The following is an 18,557-nucleotide window of genomic DNA, read 5'->3' as shown; positions in this document are numbered from 1 at the left end:
CAGGCCTTGAGTCCTGGGGATTGGCATTGAGAGCCAGGACCATTTTGGCTTCCTCTTGGAACCCTGCCCATTCCTCTGGTGCTGGGAGCAGGCAGGTTAGAGGATAGTCGGCAGATGCCCCCTATCTCCAGTTAAGGCCCGAGCCGAGCATGCTCCATGACTGGCAGTGAGCCCAGGTCTCCAGGCTATGTTCCCGAAGGATAGTGGCCAAAGTTAGGGCTGGCCGGCAGGGGTAAGGGTGGTTTAGGACATCAGATCAGGACCCTGACTAACCTCTTCCAGCCTGTGCCTTCAGGAGCCTATTGTTTCAGACATTTCCATAGGGGCTGCCCTTCTAGAACAAGAGCCTGAAAGTTGAAACCGCAAGGGAGAGGAAGGCCAAGGACAGGACATTCTGCTTTTTGGATCGGTGCACGCCGGGACCCGAAGAGCTCGATCCCGGATCGTGCCCCTCCCTCACTTCCTTCTTGTCTGCTTTGCCTGGCCCCAAAGCCCACCCAGCTCCATCCCTCCCCACTTCGCCCTGCCTCAAACCCTAACCTTGCCCCGAAGTCCACTTGGGATTCTCGGACTGCTCCCTTTTAGGAACGCAGGCGCTGACTCCGAGGTTCCGAAAGCCCGGCGCGGCGCTGCGCCCGGAAGCCCGCACCTTCGCGCTCCGCGCAGCGCACCTAGGCACACCCCAGAGCTGCGGCCCCGAGCGAGCCTCCGGCCTCCCTAGAGGCAGAAGCAAAGGCTAGGGGACCCTAGGCGGGTGGGCCAGCCTTTCCCTCCTCTCCTTAGCCCGGCTTTGCGGAAGGAGGGAGGGAGATAAGGAGGCAGCAGCAGGCTGGAGCTGGGCGGAGTGTCCCTGGGCCCCCTCCTCCCAGGGATGGGCGGGGGCGCTCTTCCCAGCCGCTCCTCGAGGCAACAGCATCACTTTGCTGGGAGTCTTCCCAGCTAAGGAGCCGGGCAGGCGGCTGTGGCGGCAGCGGCGGGAGAGAGGAAGCTGAGGGGTGGAAGGAAAAAAGGTGGGTGGGAGGAAGAGGGAGAAGGAGGAAGGAAGAAAAGGAGAGAAATAGGGGGAAGCAGCAGCCTCTACTCCCGGATTGCCTGTCCCACTTTCCTCCTCCGTAGCCGAGTTTGTTCCCGTTTGTCTGAAGCCAGGAGCCAGTAGCTGGGCACAGGGCTGAGCTGCTTGAGTCCAAGCCCGAACCCGAGCAGGAGCAGGAGCTGAGGAGAGCTGGGCTCGGCTGCGCTCGCTCGAATCGGTTGCACCAGCTGGGCTAGGCTGGGCTGGGCTGGGTTGGGCTGGGCAAGGTTGGTGGACGCTCCCGGATGCCCAGAGAGGAGTGAGCCAGGTGGGGGCAGGGGCGGGCGTCGCTTGGGCTCTGGAAAGAGGGGACACAGTCGCAGACGACAGCTCCTTGAGTCCCCCTGGGCTGGAGGCGCCGACTGCCCTGGGACTTCACCGCCTGCCGCCGCCGCCGCCGCCACCTCTACTGCTGCTACTCGCTACCACGGCTCAGTCAGGTGAGTGAGTAGCTGCGCGTCCCAGCCCCGCGCGGCTCTCCTTGCGCCCCCTGCCCTCCTCCTCCCGCCTGGGGTAGGGCCGCGGCGCCCTAGGCAGCCGGAGGAGGTGTGAGGCTGGCGGGATGCGCGAGTTTCCTTCGTTCCAGCCCAGCCTTCTCTCCAGCTCAGTCTGTTTGCCGCCCTCTCTCCTCTCCTAAGGGGCCCGCTGAGGCTTTTCGTGACGTTAGTTGGGCACTTTGGGGAAAGAAGGGGCGCCCGGGCTGCGGAAACTTTAAATAAAATGAAAACTCATTGAAGTACAGATAGGTGGACTAACGCTGCCTTCCTCCGGGCTGGGTTGAGCCACCCCGGAACACTCTCTCTTAGTAAGAGCTGGGGTCGGGTAGGTGGGAGGAAGGGGAGAAGGAAGGTATATAGCGAGCAGGCTTGGGGGTGGGGGCAGAAGGGGTGTGCCATGCTGGAACCAAAGCTGGGTGGGCTTTCACCACCTCTTCGGTACAAGAGTTGGAAGCGGAGAGGGGAGAATATGTCCCTTATTTCCTAAGGTTTGTAATCCTATAAGAAACAGCTTCTGGGTACTGGAGGCTCCGGACGCATTCGTAAGTCAGGTGTTTGGCGAGGTTTTGGTTTCTTTTTATGGTGGGATTTTTTTCTTTCTTTCAGGGAAAGTGTGGTGTGGTTTGCGATGTCCTTTTAATACCAGAATTTTATTTAGAGGTGACTGGAGGTGGAAGAGAATTTCAATAAGTAGAAAACTATTGGGATTATTTTCATTCTATATTTTTTTCTGTATCTAGCAATTTGATAATGATAATTATTGTCCCCCATACCTTTCCCATCCTTAAAAATTTGCCTTTTTCTGGGGTCCTCAAGCTGGTTTGGTGCACGTTTGTATCTAAATGAATTTGGTTTGAATTCAGGAGGGGATTCCCTTGCTCCCCCTCTTGGTTGGGCGGGGAAAGCTTAGTGAAGTCGGACCTCCGTGTCTGAAAAGAGACACAGCCATCTGGGCATATCTCTAGCGCTCCTTGGAAATTCCTACTCCTTGATCCTGAGTTCAGGACCCACAGAGGGAAGTGAGTTCGGCTTATACCTCTGGTCCCTTCGACGATGAGCCTCAGTCACTGGCAGGGTCTGGAGTCTTCTGCTCTACTACAGGCTGAGCAATGGGGCCGATGTAGCAAAGTGGAAGTTGTTAGAGGATTTTAAGTTGTGCTTTTTTTTAAAAAAAAAAAATACCCATTTTGGGGCATACTTCTATTTCCCCCCAAAATGCTCTCTCTTTCTTCTTGAAATATTTTTTTCTAAGTGTATCTTTTCCTCCTTCTTTAACTAGGTCCCCCTTAAGTAGCTGTTGTTACCAGAATACAGAGAAGAGCCTTCAGTGAAAGGGGCTCCCTTTCTCCTCTTCCATCTCACTTTTTCCTATGAGAAGAGCAAGACTTCTCTCACTCAGATCATGTCATTTGAAAACTGAGCTCGAGTGGGACTTTCAGGCTGTAAAGGGGATCTGGGGATCAGAGCTTCTTTTTCGAATTGCAGACTCACTCACTTTTCTTCCAGTACAGCCTCTTGAGTGCCTTCTAGAAGTTCGCGAATTAGTCTTAACCATGAACAGTGTGATATATTGGAAAGAATACAGGATTGGCAGTTACAAAACCCCATTTGTTTTATTAATATAAACTTACTATGCAGTGAGGCCCTAAAGAGGAAAGGATTTGCAAATCTTTTCTTCTTCAGAGCCTGGTTTGACAGTCCCTCAAGCCTCTTCCAGGTCTGATAGTCAGTGCCAGGGCATTGGTGCCCTAGCTTCGAAGTTTTTGCAGCTGAGGGACCAATAGCTGATATTACCTGTCTCTGGAATTGTATTATGTTTTCTTGGTCTCTCAAACTTGAATGACTGGCCTATTTGGGTTTTCCTAAATGTTATGGTTTCTCCAAATAGAAATGGTTAGTGCAGCTAGAGAACAAAGGAAAAGCTGCTCTTTGGAGTTGGGATTGTCTGGCCCCTCTAGGGGTTACACGTACCTTAACAGAGAGTCTAGATCTGGACCTTATGACGTCTTCGAGACTCCACACTTAGTAGCAGCAACATGGTACAGCGGAGGAGAGGGGGACAAAGGAGTTGGAAAGGAAGTGCTAGATCTGGAGTCAGAGGACATAGGTTAAAATCCTATCTGTGCCACTTGCCACCTAGGTGATCTTAATCAAGTCACAGCCTCTGTTAAATGAGGAAGTTAGACTACATGACCTCGAAGATCCATCCCTGGTAGCTCTGAATCTAGGATTCCAATAATCCCTGAGGTCCCACAACAACCCCCAAGGTTCTGTGATTTCTGTGTTTCCAGGGTGGGTGGAGGCAGAGAGACACCAAGAACTAGCATAACCACTGTCCCTTCTCTGGGTAGTACCCTGAAAACAAAGTGTCCTTTGCTTCACCTTGGACTAATGCTAGCGGGGAAGGGGGGGGGGGGGTGGACAAAAGATACCTTGTCATAGTTCTCTGTTCTGCCTTCCTGGTAGCAGCTTTGTGAGGTAGGGAGAATAAACACCCAGCTCCTCTTTTGAATTCATGAGCTTCTAAATTAAACTTTTACCGACACCTGCTCCCTCCACCCAGCCAAAGAGAATGGGTACTTGGAGTTCTCAGACTGAGGAAAGCGTATTTGTAGAATGACTGAGGGATGGAAGGTGGATGGAAGTTGCAGCCTGAGCTGGGAGCCTACTCTGTCATTTGGCTACATAGTGATATCAGAAGCTCCAGTTTAGATCTGATGCCCAGAGCCTATCAGGAACAACCAAAACCCAGCCCCTGAGAAATGGATAATCAATAATTGATTAACACAAAACACTTACTGGGTGAAAAATTCCTCTCCTTTCTCATCACCCTGGCTATACCCACTTCGGTGTACCATGTTGTGTAGTGACTTACACTCCAAACCCAGGCCATTCTGCCCTGATGCTTCAACAGGATATTTATTTACCCGGGACCCAGACTGTGTGAGAGTGAATTATGTTTCCCCAGCATTGATTTTTTTAAAAGACCCCAAATTAAAAAGTCAAGGCTTTCTTAGTGTAAGGTCAAGGATTAATTATTTACATGGAGACATCAATCAGCAAGTGTGGATGACTTATTTATAAATCCCCCAGGCTGCAGAAGGCAAGGCTCCTTCTGATTTCCTGTCACTGCCAAGACATAGAAGATCCAAGCTGGGTTCGTGTGACCTTTGGGTTTGGGGAAGTTTCCTCTCTGCCAGCATCTGGAGGAAGATGCTTTGTAACTTGAGTTGCTTTCTGATGTGCCTTTTTAATCTTGTAAGCAGAATGTCACTTGGGAAATTTCATGCATATTTGCTGTGTTTCAGTAATGAACATTTACTGATTACAGGGCATCCAGGGAATTTAGCTTTTTAAACATTTATTCAAATCTCTGTTTATGTAAGCTAATAAGTCTGGAAAAGTTCAGGAACTCACTTTTTTGGGCCACATGGTTATTTAAAAAGTGTGTTGGGGGCTCATCTCAGTCTTTGTCTCCAGTTCCTTTTTTGAGAACTGCAATATAAGTTGGTCCTGCATAGAAACTTTGTGAAAATGCATCGTATTGCTCTCACTCACAATTAATGCCAGAAATCAATTGCCTTCCATGCTTTTTATGACTTTGCTGATCACAGACAGGATGGCACTGTAAAAGCTTTTATTGCTATGTGTTGATTACTTCTGTGGTGGGAAGGAGACAGCTGAGGAAGTTTGCCGGGAGATGTTGGTGCTTGAGAATCAAATCACACAGAGAGCAGTTCTAGAGGCAGGAACTTTCTCAGAGCTTCTTTGAGATCTCACTGTAGTGCTTGGTCTAATGTAGACTCTGTCTGGACTATTCGCTGGGCACCAGAGGTGCTACCTATCCATACATGCTGCATCCATCTGGTTCTAATTTGGGAAAGCATACAAACTAACCTCTACCTCCCCACTTCCTTTTCTGGTTTCACTGTTGCAGAAATCTTAAAACTTCTCATCAAGAGGACATGAGCCTGGACAGTAATGTGGATAAAAGAATTCACTTTCTGAATGAATAATGAATGCCATTAGAATCAGTAAACATTGTAGAGGGGAATTAGCCAAACCATTAGTACATAACAAGTTACACTCAAGGTTAATGTAGTGGTTTAAGAAGACAGTGGCTTTGTATGTAGTTGTCTGCCTTATAATGATCAGTTAAAGACTTTGTGCCAGTAGGCATGGATCACTGTGACTTTTTGCTTATAAATGGAAATCCTCTTTGTCCAAGAGTGTCAGGATGCCTAAGTGCTGGGGAGGTCTGTGCTGAGAGAGCAAACTATACCACATGAGTCCCATTATAGGAGTCTGAGCACAGGGACTCTATACAACCCTCCTAGGCAGGCTGCTGTCGATTCATTCAGTCATTCAGTCTGTTTGTGACCCTGTGGACCGCAGCACACCAGGCCCTTTTGTACAGCTTCTGATTGGAGGGGCTCCTTATACCTTTTAGCATTTTAATGCTGTCCATGGGGTTTTCTTGGCAAAGATACTGGAGTACTTTGCCATTTCCTTCTCTAGGGGATTACCTTTTGTCAGAATACTCTATGACCTGTCATCTTGGGTAACTGCATGGCAAAGCTCATAGTTTCATTGAACTATGAAAACCCCTCTGCCATGACAAGGCAATGATTCAGGAGGGGCAGGCTACAGAAGGGCTTTTTTGTATCGTGCCATACAAAGGAGGCCAAATGAAACCCCTGGGTACCAACTAAAGGGGATAATTTAGAACTCTTTCTAGCTTCTGTTCTTTTCGTATTTCTTGTCATAGTCAATTGATAGAAATTGACCTCAAGATTGACCTTGAGCTAGAAGGAAGCTTCAAGGTTACCTAGTCTAGTGAAACTAAATCAGACATAAGGATCCCTGTAGGTCATACATTGATTTAGTTTTTAAAAGTAATGCTATATTTTATTAGATTTTTATTTATTTGGTTAAATATTTCCCAATTACATTTTGGAGACAGAGCATGTTTGACATCTGATAGTCTAACTCCCTTATTCTACATAGGAGAAATATGAGGCACAGGAAGGTAGCTGGGTATCTTATTAGATAGAGCCCTGCACCTGGGGTCAAAAAGACCTGAGTTAAAATCCTATATCAGACACTTAATAGTTATGTTACCTTAATAGGTAAAGTCACTCAACTTTTATCTGTTTCCTCAAGTATAAAATGATGGATAATAATAATATCTACCTCTGAGAGTTGTTGTGAGAATCAAATAAGATAATATGGTGTGTCCCAACTTAGTGCACTTTTAAGCTTTAAAGGTTTAAAACTGCACTGAGACTTGGAACAACATATCTATAAAGCACTTTGCAAACCTGTCATTTATCATTATACAAATGCTAACTGCTATTACTATTATTATCATTATTCAAGGTCACACATGGCAGAACTCAGATTTGAACCTAGATTATTTGACCCTGAACACTGTTAGTAGGAAAAATATGGATTGCTAGCACCAGGAGGGAGGGAAATGGCCTGTGAGAGGCTTTGCTGGCTTAACAATGTTCTTAGGTTGGTTAAAAATTCAACTTTAGTCCCAGGCTTGGACAAGAGAGGGGGGATGCCTGTGTTCACATCAGTTGACAAGAAGAAACAATATTGATTCTCTCTCAAAAGCAACCTTTTGGAAAGTCACGGTTTGCACGTACACATTCCTGGGGGTCTGGGCTCTGCACGTACGTGTGGGATCATACTAAGTCAGCTACCTAGTTTTCACTCTCTTCTTCTTCATTTCTGTCTCCTGGTTTCCCTGGCTTCTTTCAACCAAGATCCCACTTTCTACAAGAAACCTTTCCCAGGGCCCTTTATTGCTAGTAGAAGGCTATGCCTTCCTTTCGAGATTAGCTTTAATTTTTTCTTGTGTGTAGTTTATTTGTAAGAGGTTGTTTGAAAGTTGTCTCCTCCATTAGATTGTGAGCTCTTGGAGTGCATGGACTATTTTTTTGTCGTTTCTTTGTGTCTCCAGCAGTTAGTACAGTGTCTAAGTACGCAGCAAGTGCTTCATAAATGCTTCTTGGCTTGAGTGTATGTCTGATCTTACAAACATTTATTAAATATCTATAGTGTTGAAGAAATTGTCCCAGGATAGGATGCAGGTAAGGCAAAGGTGGGGTAGAACACATATAGACTGGCTTCAAGGTAAATGAACAAAGTAGAGATGAAGGCCATACTGGAGCGGGTTGGATGTCATTTGCCGAGGAATTACAGGATTGCCAGTGTTGGAGCCAGAATGGAATCCTTAGCTGATTCTCTAATTCTGCTCAGTGCCTTAGGACTGGAATGTTCTTTTCTCTGGGGATCTGAGAAGTTGTCCTTGAGAGACTTTGTCTGATTGTTTTGGTTAAGGCACACATGTGTATGAAGAACAGAACCTTGCGTGACAACCTCTTTCTCCACCCCACCCCCCTGTCCTTTAAGGACAAGTATCACCATTGCATTTCTCAGTTGTCTAGCCCTCGGAGGAAGGGAATAAACATTTATTAAGTGCTAGGCACTATACTAAGATATTAACAAATATTATCTCATTTGATCCTCATAGTAACCCTTTATTATTGATATTAATACGATAGGTGTTATTATTACCCCCATTTTACAGATGAGGAAACAAGGCACCCAGAGGTTAAATGACTTGTCGCAAGCTAGTCACAAGCTAGTTAGTGTCTAAAGCCAGATTTGAATTTGAGTCTTCCTGATTCCAGGACCAGCTCTCTCTGTCCCCTGTGCCACCCAGCTGGTGCTCTTTAAGTGATGTCCCTAGTGTCTTTATATTGGATTACACTAGGCTAGAATCAGGCATATGCTTCTGACAGAGAACAGTGTCTTATCCTGGCTACCTCACTCATTCTTAGGTAAGTCTTTGTATTTAAAGGCATAGAAAACTGTGCCTAGGATGTGGAGTCAAGAAGGCCTGAGTTTGAATCCTGCCTCAGACACTTACTAGCTTCATGATCTTGTACAGGTAGGTCTCAGCCTCAGTTTCCTTATGTGTAACATGAAGATAGCAATTATAGCTACCTCACTGGGTGGTTGTGAGGCTGAAATTAGATAATATCTGTAAAGTGCTTAACTAAACTTATACTACTATGTGAATATTTGTCATTATTTATCATGACTTGCAAACTGGGCTTGCTGGGGACTTGCTCTCATAAGGGAAATAGGCAGTGGCATGCTGGTAAATGTTTAACAATCAGCTCTTCAAATACATACACATGTAAACACACCTTAAAGTTTAATCTGAATTATGAACATATTCTCCATCACTTTTTATTCTAGACAATAAACAAAACAGTAAGGCAAGCCCTGAATTGGAGAATATCAATTTCCAAGGTGTAAATGTTTATCCTAAAAACTTAACAGTTGACTCTGGGTTTGAGCCACCTCCAACCAGCACACCACTGGTAATAAGGGATTAGATGGAAGCAATGCTGGAAAGGCAGCAGAACATCACTGGTAATAGGGGGTTAGATGGAAGCAATGCTGGACAGTATCCTAATCTGGATAGATTATTCCCTGTAGGTCCCTCAAATCCAGCAGCTCTCCAAGGTGCTGACTCTGTCCTTTAATCTCCTCCCCCCCCCCCCCAACATGCAATACTCTTGGTGTTGACTGGCTACATGGACTTCATTATTGTCATGAGCAGCAGAATGGTATTATTGAAAGGACACTGGGTGTGGAATCAGGAGACCTGGATTTAATTTCTGACTCAGATACTTATTAGCTGTGTGACCTCAAGCAAGTCAATTTTTCTCTCTGGATCTCAGTTATGCCACCTATAAAATGAGGGAGTTAAATTAGATAAACATGAAAATACCTTTCAGCTCTGAGGCCCTATAATTTTGTGAACTGGTTCTGCCCCTGGCATCCATGTTCTCTGTATCCTGTTAAATTTTCTGGCTTCTGTGACCCCTGTGTTTCATGTGCCTCATGTTTCACTCCCTCATTCTGACTCCCTGATTTGAAATACATGATCTGGCCTGACATCCTGGGCATAGAGGAGTCAAAGGTGAACTGGTGGTCTTTCTTGCTTTTCTCTTGATATACTCCTTTCCTCTCATTTCTTCAATCTCTCCCCTCCTTCATCCCCTGTGCCTCTCTCCCATCCATTCAGAAGTGTAGTGTATAGATTGAGGAAGGAGATAGTGCTCCTCTTCTCTGTCCTCTTCAGAACAATGTGGAATATTGTTCAGTTTTAAATAGCACATTTTAGGCAACATAGATAGAGAGTCCTTTCCTTTCCTTTCCTTTCCTCTCCTCTCCTCTCCTCTCCTCTCCTCTCCTCTCCTCTCCTCTCTTCTCCTCCCCTGTCCTGTCCTGTCCTGTCCTGTCCTCTCCTCTCCTCTCCTTTCCAGAAGGGGTCTCTGGATCTTTCTTTGGCTACATCACTCACACAGGATGATCCCACCAGTGATCCACATTGAAGTTTTTGTTCTGCTGTGTTTTGGACCTGGGTTGATTCCCACCTCTTAGAAACAACTAGGTAGCACAGTGGATAAAGTGGTCAGGAAGACTCAAATCCTGCCTGAGACACTTAGTAGTTGTGTGACCCTGGGCAAGTCACTGAACTGCCTTCTGCCTCAATTTCCTCATCTGTAAAATGGGAATGATAACAATAGCTCCTACCACCCAATGAAGAAAAAGTGAGATATTTGTAAAGTGTTTTGCAAACCTTAAAGAACTATGTAAATGCTAGTGATGAGATGCTGCTGCTGCTGCACTCTGATGTTCTCCCCCACTTCTGGAGTTAACAATATCAGTGTTAGCTCAGAAGTCCAAAGCTCGGCAATCCACCAACCCCAGTGTCCCTGAATATCAGGTGCAGATCACCACACAGGGCTAAGTAAGTCCTTTTTGAACTGGAATGTGTCTAAAGAAGGATGACAAGATGTTAAGGAGACTGGAGACCATACCATGCAAGAATCATTTGAAAGAACTAGGGTTCTTCAGCCTGGAGAAGAAAGACTCATAGAGAAACAGGGAACCTGATTGTTATCTTCATGCCTTTGAAGGATTTGAAGGGTTGTCATGTGGAGAAAGGAATAGATTTATTCCATTTGACCCCAGAAAGCAGCTCTAGGAACAACGAGTAGACTCTGAAGAGAGGAGGACTCCAACATTTCTAACTGCCTAGCATTTAGAACTGTTCTAAAACAGAATCAATTGGTTTAAACGGTGGTCATTTTGGATCACCAGAAATCTTCAAGCAAAGGCTAGAGGCCCACTTGTCAGGAATGCTGTAAAAGGGATCCTTGATTAGGTTCTGAGGTGGAGTTCTCTGAGGTGGATTCCAAAATACTGAGATCTGTGATTTTTCTTTTCGTCTTTCCATTTTGCCTTTCTCCCTTGTCTGGGCCCCATTCCCACCTATTATCCTATGACCATTCTATGTCGCTCCTTCTCCTCTTTCCCCATCCCACCTCCCACGCTCTGGTGTTTGTTATGGCTAAAGAGATTACTTGGCTGTGAGCTCATTAAATTTCCCCTCATTTCTGTTCCTTCTTTCTGAAACATTCACTTCTTCCTAACCCAGCTCACGTTTTGACTCACCTTCTTCTCCTCTGGTCGCTGGGTTCTTGGGCAGACAGAGTGATGAGTCACCCTACCCTATTCCCACCACATCCCTATTCCTGGCTGTGTTTTTTCAGAAGAGAAGACTCAGAGAGACATTGAAAGTGCATGTCATGTGGTCTAGGTCACAGCAACCTTGTCCTGTCACTCATCACAGTTCTGGGCTGGTTCCATAGGCAAGAAGAATGCAGGTCTGACCATTCCTCACCCTCAAATCAGGACTAGGAAAAACATGGGGCCATTTTGTAACTGAAAGGGAGAGGTGACCAGGAGGGACTGAACTTATGAACTGAGAAATCTTCACCCTCTTCCACCCTTTTGGGTAACCTGGTCCTCATTAGCAGAATCATAGGCTTATAGATCTAGAAGTGGATGGAACTTTAGGGGTCATGTGATCCAGCTGCCTCATTTTACAGATGAGAAAACTGAGATCCAGGGAAGTGAAGTGATTTGCCTAATTCACCGGAATTCACCGAGAGTAAATGTCAGAGGTGAGATTTAAAACCAGGTCCTCTGATGCCAGAGCTAATACCTTTTTCACTATAGTATTCTTATGCCCTAGGTGTTTGGTCTAAGCTGTGTTTTCCCCCAGTTTGACTAGAGAGATGCTCTTTTGACAGTCCTGGGTGTGACTAGTAAGGCCTTTTGAGGTTTACTCCTTGGCTTGGTACATATATGTTGTACATTGGGGCAGGGGTGAGGGGCTGAGGATTACCTTGTATGAGTGGGACCAGGGGGTATATTGAGGTTTATCAGCCTGCTCTGCTTTTGGGTAACTATAGTCTACTATTTTCTTCTTATCTCAAAAATGTAAGTATATTTTTAATATCTTCATCAATGCAGCGTTTAAAACAAAAGCTTCCCATCATATTATCTACTGTGCTGCAAAGCACCATTCTAAGCACCTCAGAGAGCTTTCCTCAGCCTACTAGGAATGTTATCAAGGAAATAAAGTACATTAGATGGCTCAAACCGCTACAAACAATTTATCAGAAGGGTTGAAATCTCAAATGCAAACTGACACTCTAAATCAGGGCCCTACATATGACCCCAGATAGAAATCATTTGCATAAAAACTCCCACTGTTTGATAGAATTAATTAATATTATGTAGACAGTCTACCCTGATTGAATTCTCTGGATAATCCAGTCTGGCCATTGTCATTGTAGCTTTTCCAGTCTTTTTCATGCCTTTGTGTATTTGTGCATGGTGTTTCCTGCTCCCCCGTACTTGTGCCCATTCAAATCCAATTTATTCTGCAAGTCCCAGAATGAATCCTTTCCCCTCTCACCCACCTCCACGCAGCCTGGTATGATTACTGCAGCTTTCCCTTTCCTGACATAGCATTTTTTATTTATTACATATTTTTACATATTTATTATATATTTTTAGTACCCTCATTTTTCACCTCCTATGGAACCTACCTCTGGGCACAAGTTGGTTCTCAGTAAGGTCAAATACAAACTCCTCTCTTTGATAGTTAAGACCCTTCACAACCTGATTCTAGCCTACCTTTCCAGCTTCATCACACGTTATACCACTTAAGGTTCTTTATTCTGGTTAAACTGACCTTCTGGCTGTTCCTTACACAGGTCATGCCATCTCCAGCCCCCTTAGCTTTGTACCAGCTATTTATCCCCCATGCCTAAAATACAACTTCTCCTTATCTCTGCCTCTTTTCCTTCAAAGCTTAGCTCCTATCACTTTCAGCTGGGATCCTTTTCTAATCCCATCCTCCACATCCTTGTGCCTCCCCTCAATCATTTTTCTTCTATTTAATTTATAGTCTATAATTTATGTAGTCTATAAAATACATTTAATTGGTATCTTTTGTTTTTATTTCACTTTTGTTTCCTGTTGTATCTTTCTCCCAACCTTTTCCCAGAGAATCTTCTCTTATAATAAAGATTTTTTTTTTTAAGAAGGAAAAGTTCAGTAAAGCCAACTATGTATTGGAGAACTCTGATGTTCTATACAGTGTTCTACACCCATGGTTTCCTAATATTGTACTGCAACAAAGTGGTTAAGAAGTATTGTTTCATATCTCTTTTTGGAGTGAAACTTGGTCCTTATAATTTTGTGGCATTCAGTTTCAGTTGTTTTATTTTGTCCTTTTCATTTGCATTCTCATAGTCACTGTGTATATTATTTCCTGGTTCTGATTATTTTGTATCAGTTATTACATGGCTTCCCATGCTTCTCTGAATTCTTCATTTTTGTCATTTCTTATGGCACTGTAATATTTCTTTAGTTTCATGTGCCTATTCACCAATCAGTGGGCATCTACCTTTTTCAGTTTTTTTACTACCACAAAAAGTGCTGCTATAATGTCCATTAGATATGTCAATTTAGTCTCACTGATAGAACAGGAAGAAAATATTCTTTTTTTTTCTTTTTGTAGCCCTAGACCCTAGAACATGTAGTAGGTGCTACTTAGTAGTTCCTGGCATGCAGTCGATGCTCAATAAATACTTGATTGGCTTGAATAGAATAATCCATTTTGCTTGTACATATAGATATTCCAACTAGTTGATACTCAGTGACTGGGCAATTGCCTACACCCCCAAATGCATCTCTTGGCATTGCTATTGTCTTGTGCTCTCTGAAAATCCTTGGAGCTCAGATTATTTCCGAAGTACCTGTGAATTTGTATTTCTCCAGGGCAAGTCTCATTTTGCTATTTCCTGCCTGCAGTTCTGGTCTCTTTGCTTGCATTGACATTAATCTTCCTTCTGCCATTATCCACACTGCCACTATTCCCACATTTTGGGTCCTTGCTAGCTATTCTAGCAAGAATAGTCTCTACACAGGTGATTCAACTTCTTATGACTCCTGCAGACTCTGAATGAGACTCTTAAGCTTATCCTTAATGCTGGACCATACCACCACAGCCACCACAGCCGGTCCACTTCTGGCTTTCCCATCAACCCTCACTAGGCAAGATTGTGTCTTCCAAGCTCCTTGACCCACACTTATTATCATCTTTCATTGGAGTGAAAAGTGGACTCAAAAAACCAGTATGCACAATACCTGCAACTGTCTGCATGAAAACAAGTTTAGATGGTAACAGAACTCATTTAAAAGTAATAGACAATGTTCATGCTAACTTATTAAAGTTGAGGCACACATCTTTTCCATCAACAAATGGTAAAGTTGCATGTACCCTTTTATCCTGGTTTTCCTGCCTGTTTGGAGGATTTAATTGTGTTTGTCAGAGTTTGTATGATGTGTTAAAATAAAATTGATCAATTTAAAAATAACAGCTCCCATCGCACCTACACAGAGCTTTAGCAGTTACAAAACACATTTGCATCCATAAGATCATGGATATAGACTTCTAAGTACGGCCGAGCTGGAGCCAACTCTTACCAAGCCAAATGTTAAATTTTTAGTGCAAGCATTTATATCAGAAACTGGCAAATGCTACATAACAGGCTTGATTTATTGTTTTTGTGGATTATCTAGACTTAAGAAAGTAATGGAGAAAATATGAAAAGAGCAGATATAATGTAAAGGTAGGTAGTGCTTACATTCCCACCCCTCCTCTCTTCCCTAGTAGAACTGGTTGTCAAACATTTACCAGATCAGTGCTGGCTAAAAGGAATACCAGAGGCCATCTAGTCCAGGGATGGGGGAATCTTCAGCCTCAAGACCATGTGTGACCTTCTAGGTCCTTGGGTGCGGCCTTTTGAATGAGTCCATGTTTTACAGAACAAATCCTGTTATTAAGCTGGATTTATTCTGTAAAGTTTGGATTCAGTCTAAGGACTGGACTTGAGGACCTAGAGGGCCAGGTGTGGCCTCATGGCCACAGGTTCCCCATCCCTGATCAAGTCCAAAATGTCATTTTTACAGAAAAGAAAACAGAGACCCAGGGAATTTAAGTAACTTGCCCAAAGTCACACAGGTAACAAAGGTTAGAGGCAGAATTTGCCCCATCCCTTTGACTCCAGAGCCGCTGTATTTATCTCTTCTAGTCTTCACAAAATCCCAGTGAGGTCAGTAGAACAAGGATTATTATCCCAATTGTAAGGATATGGAAAGAGGGACAGAGAGGGGAGGAGATATACACCTATGTCTTGTCATACCCAAGACCCATTAGCTCTTGAGCGTATTCAGGGACTACATTGCAGCAAGGGCTTCTGTCCTGTTTCTGATCATCCTCTGAACTTCTGGAAATTTCTCTTGCCACCTCTTTTCTTGCCTGACATTTTAAGCCAGTGTTTGGAGGCAAAATTTTCCATTCACAGAAAACAGAATATCCACTTTAGTCACTACCTCATTGACCCTTGGTCTTTCAGTATTTAAGATGCAAATATTGGAAACCTCATCATATGCTAATGCTTTTATCTTTTTTTTTTCTTAAAAACTGAAGGCTGTAAAAATCAAGGAGCCTTGTTAGTCAGACTCCTAGTCATTGACATTTTACTGCATCTGCCTATATCTTCTTTGTCTCTCCCTAAATCTGTCATTCCTCTTTTCCTGTGGTCTCTTTCTCCACTCCTCTAGAAAGGAGGGAACCAAGAAAGTACACAGTACTTTGCTCCCCATGAAGTGACCTTCCTGCTGATTATTATTCCCTGGGCTGTCTGGGGCTGGTTAACTCCAGCTGGTAAAGTGAAGGAGTGCCAAGGTCATGGGCTTATTCCTGTGTGGGTCAGGTAGCTTTGTTAAACCCTTAGTAAGAGAGTGGGAATAAATCAGGGCAACTTCTCTCCACTAGGAAAAAAACAACTCAAGTTATGTGTCCTTTGAATTGTGGGTCATCTATGTTTATATATATAAAAACTGAAATATTTTTGTGTAGCAGAAGGGAGGGATAACTGCTGGATGGCCCACAAGTGTTCCATTGGGATATATGACATATTAAAAGGCCTATCTATATATGTAGATACATAGACTTCCGGAAGCCCCCCGGAACAGTATGTAGTAGGTCTTTTGGGAAGGAAGGAAGGAAGGAAGGGAAGGAGAAAAAAAGGAAGGAAGAAAAGAAGGAAAGGAGGGAGGGATTAAGGGAGGGAGAGAGGAAATTAGAGAAAAAATGGAGGGAGGAGAGGAGGAAGGGAGGAGGGAGGGAGGTGGAATGCCAAATTCTAGGAACAGAAAATAGGTGAGAAATGTGAAATAAATCTGAAAAGGTACTCTTGAACACTAGATTATGAAAGATTTTAAATGTTAGGCTGTGATATTTATATTTTATCCTGGGGACAATAGGGAAACATTGATATTTCTTGAATAGGTAAGCAGTGTGGTCAGATCATGCATGTATTAAGAACATAATTTTGGCAGCTGTGTGGAGGGTGGCTTAGAGTGACTGGAGACCAGTTAAAAGGCAATTGTAATAGTCCAGGCAAGAGAGAATTACCTAAACTAGGGTAGTGGCCTTGAGAATAATGAGAAGGGATCCCATATGAGAGATGTGGCAGAAGTGAAAAGTGATGAGATTTGGCAACTGGTTTGTATATAGGAGTGAAAAAGAATGAAAAGTCCAAATTGCTTCTGAGGTTGCCCACTGGAGTGAGTGAGTGATGACTTGATTGGAGGAGGGTGTTTAGGGGAGAAGATACTGAGTGCTGTTTGACCATGTTGAGTTTGAAATGTCTCTGGGACATCCAAGAGCTGGTGTCCAGCAGGCAGGTGGTAATACGAGGCTAGCTCAAGAGAGAGATTAGGACTGGATATATAGACTTGGGAGTCATTTGTATAAAGGTGATAACTGAATCCAAAGGAACTGATGAGTTCACCACTGGAGAGAGGGTCGTGAGAGAAAGAACAGAGATCAGAACCTTGGGAGACAGTCATGGCTAGGAGGTAGTGAATGAATGATGATTCAACAAATGGGGTTCATTATAGACATTCCCCTCACCTCATGTGCTCTCCCCCCACAATTAGAGAAAGGGAAGCCCCATGAAAAGACCAAGAAGGAGCAGTCATACAGGTAGGGAGAGAATAAAAGGAGAGCAACGTCACAGCAACCAAGGGAGAAGAGAGTATCTACAAGGAAGGGGTAACAGCACCCAAAGCTACAGAGAGATTAAAAAGAACAGATTTGATTTGCTGAAAACACTAGAAATAAAGGTCTGATCAAAGTCATGTGTTGGCAATCCAGGAAGGCTTTCTGGAGAACATGAACTGTGAACATGAAAAGGAATTTGGACCAGATTGAAATACCCTTGGGGTGGGAGAGGGGCTGGGAGGAGGGATGCTGAATATGTACAGAACACCTGATACTTTCAAGCAAGGCTCCCAAGTAAGATCCATGAGAAATGACTTTCTGAGGTATGTAGGTGAAGATGGAGAAGCTAAAGAGAGTTTGAAAAAGCAATACTGTCTTTTTGTTTTGAAGACAGATTAAGAAGGTTTGCATTTCTTTTGTGATAACTAATATGAGAGGCTTATCAAAGTTTTTTTTTTTTTTTCTAAGCTCTCAATGCTTTCTCTAGAATTGATTTGAAGACTTGGCAGATTTAAGGAATCATTCAGCAATGTTTTTATGGATCGATGCTAATTTGATGCAACAGACCTGAGCACAGTGCCAATTGACTGTCAAACCAATATTAACTGCATACTTCTTTCCCAGTCTTTGCGGATGGACAGCTCATAAAGATGCAAACTTGACAATTATTAGGCTTCTCCTTGGCGACTTCATATGAAATGTTTATCAAAAACTACATAAATATCCCTATGCTTTGGATCATCAAGAATCTCTGGGAACTCTGAGTCCTGGCTCCTGGTGTTTAATGTCTTTTTGAGCAGTGCTTTAATATCACACACTCACACACACACACACACACACACACACACACACACATGCTGGCAGTGCTGCATAGGAAATATGTAGCTTTGGTGATTAGAATCCAAAGTTCATCAATAAAAGGAAGACATACACAGTCCGGCAAGATCGGGAGCCACTTGGGAGGGCAGCTGGTCCCTCTGGATGTTTATTCTCGATGAAGAAACCATCAGAGAAGCCATGCTGTGGAACTCTGGGGCTCGGATTTCTTTGGAGTCACGAGATGCACTTAAGGAAAGATAACAAGCTGTGGCATAATAGATTAAATTGTCAGCAGAGCCCTGGCCAGTTAGCCAGATGCCCCTCTCCTCCCACAAATGTTGGCATGCCAGTAATCTGTTCTTTGCCCTTCCAAACTAATGGCTACCTTTGTTTACTTCAAGAAAACAAAGAGCCTGGGTGATAGAAGCTTTTATAGTGTGAGGGGGGAAGGGAAATCATAAAAAAAAAACCCTCTTGATCCCTCCCCTTTTTTCCATCTACTCTCTGGATTCAATTATTAAATTTTTGCTAGAGGCCAGTAAAATGCTCTCTCTTCTGAAAGATAAAATAACCACAGATAGATTCAGATCACTTCTTGTAATTATCATTGTCATCCCAGCTATGGATGCTCATCCGGCTCATT

General features: G+C 43.9%; 1 protein-coding gene across 2 annotated transcripts in view; it reads left to right on the top strand.

Moving 5' to 3' along the window:
* Nucleotides 1-281: 281 nt before the first annotated feature.
* Nucleotides 282-18,557, top strand: part of CHST8 (carbohydrate sulfotransferase 8) — a 214,770-nt gene continuing 196,494 nt past the window's right edge. For both annotated transcript variants that reach the window (XR_011972126.1, XM_072632031.1), the window contains exon 1: nucleotides 282-1,512. The gene's annotated coding sequence lies outside the window, so the exon portion shown is untranslated. The remainder of the gene's footprint in view (nucleotides 1,513-18,557) is intronic.

This window comes from Notamacropus eugenii, chromosome 1, assembly GCF_028372415.1.
Source record: "Notamacropus eugenii isolate mMacEug1 chromosome 1, mMacEug1.pri_v2, whole genome shotgun sequence".
NCBI classification, from domain to species: Eukaryota; Metazoa; Chordata; class Mammalia; order Diprotodontia; family Macropodidae; genus Notamacropus; species Notamacropus eugenii.
The sequence above is the reverse complement of the archived record's forward strand: the minus strand, read 5'-3'. Positions and strand labels throughout refer to the sequence as shown.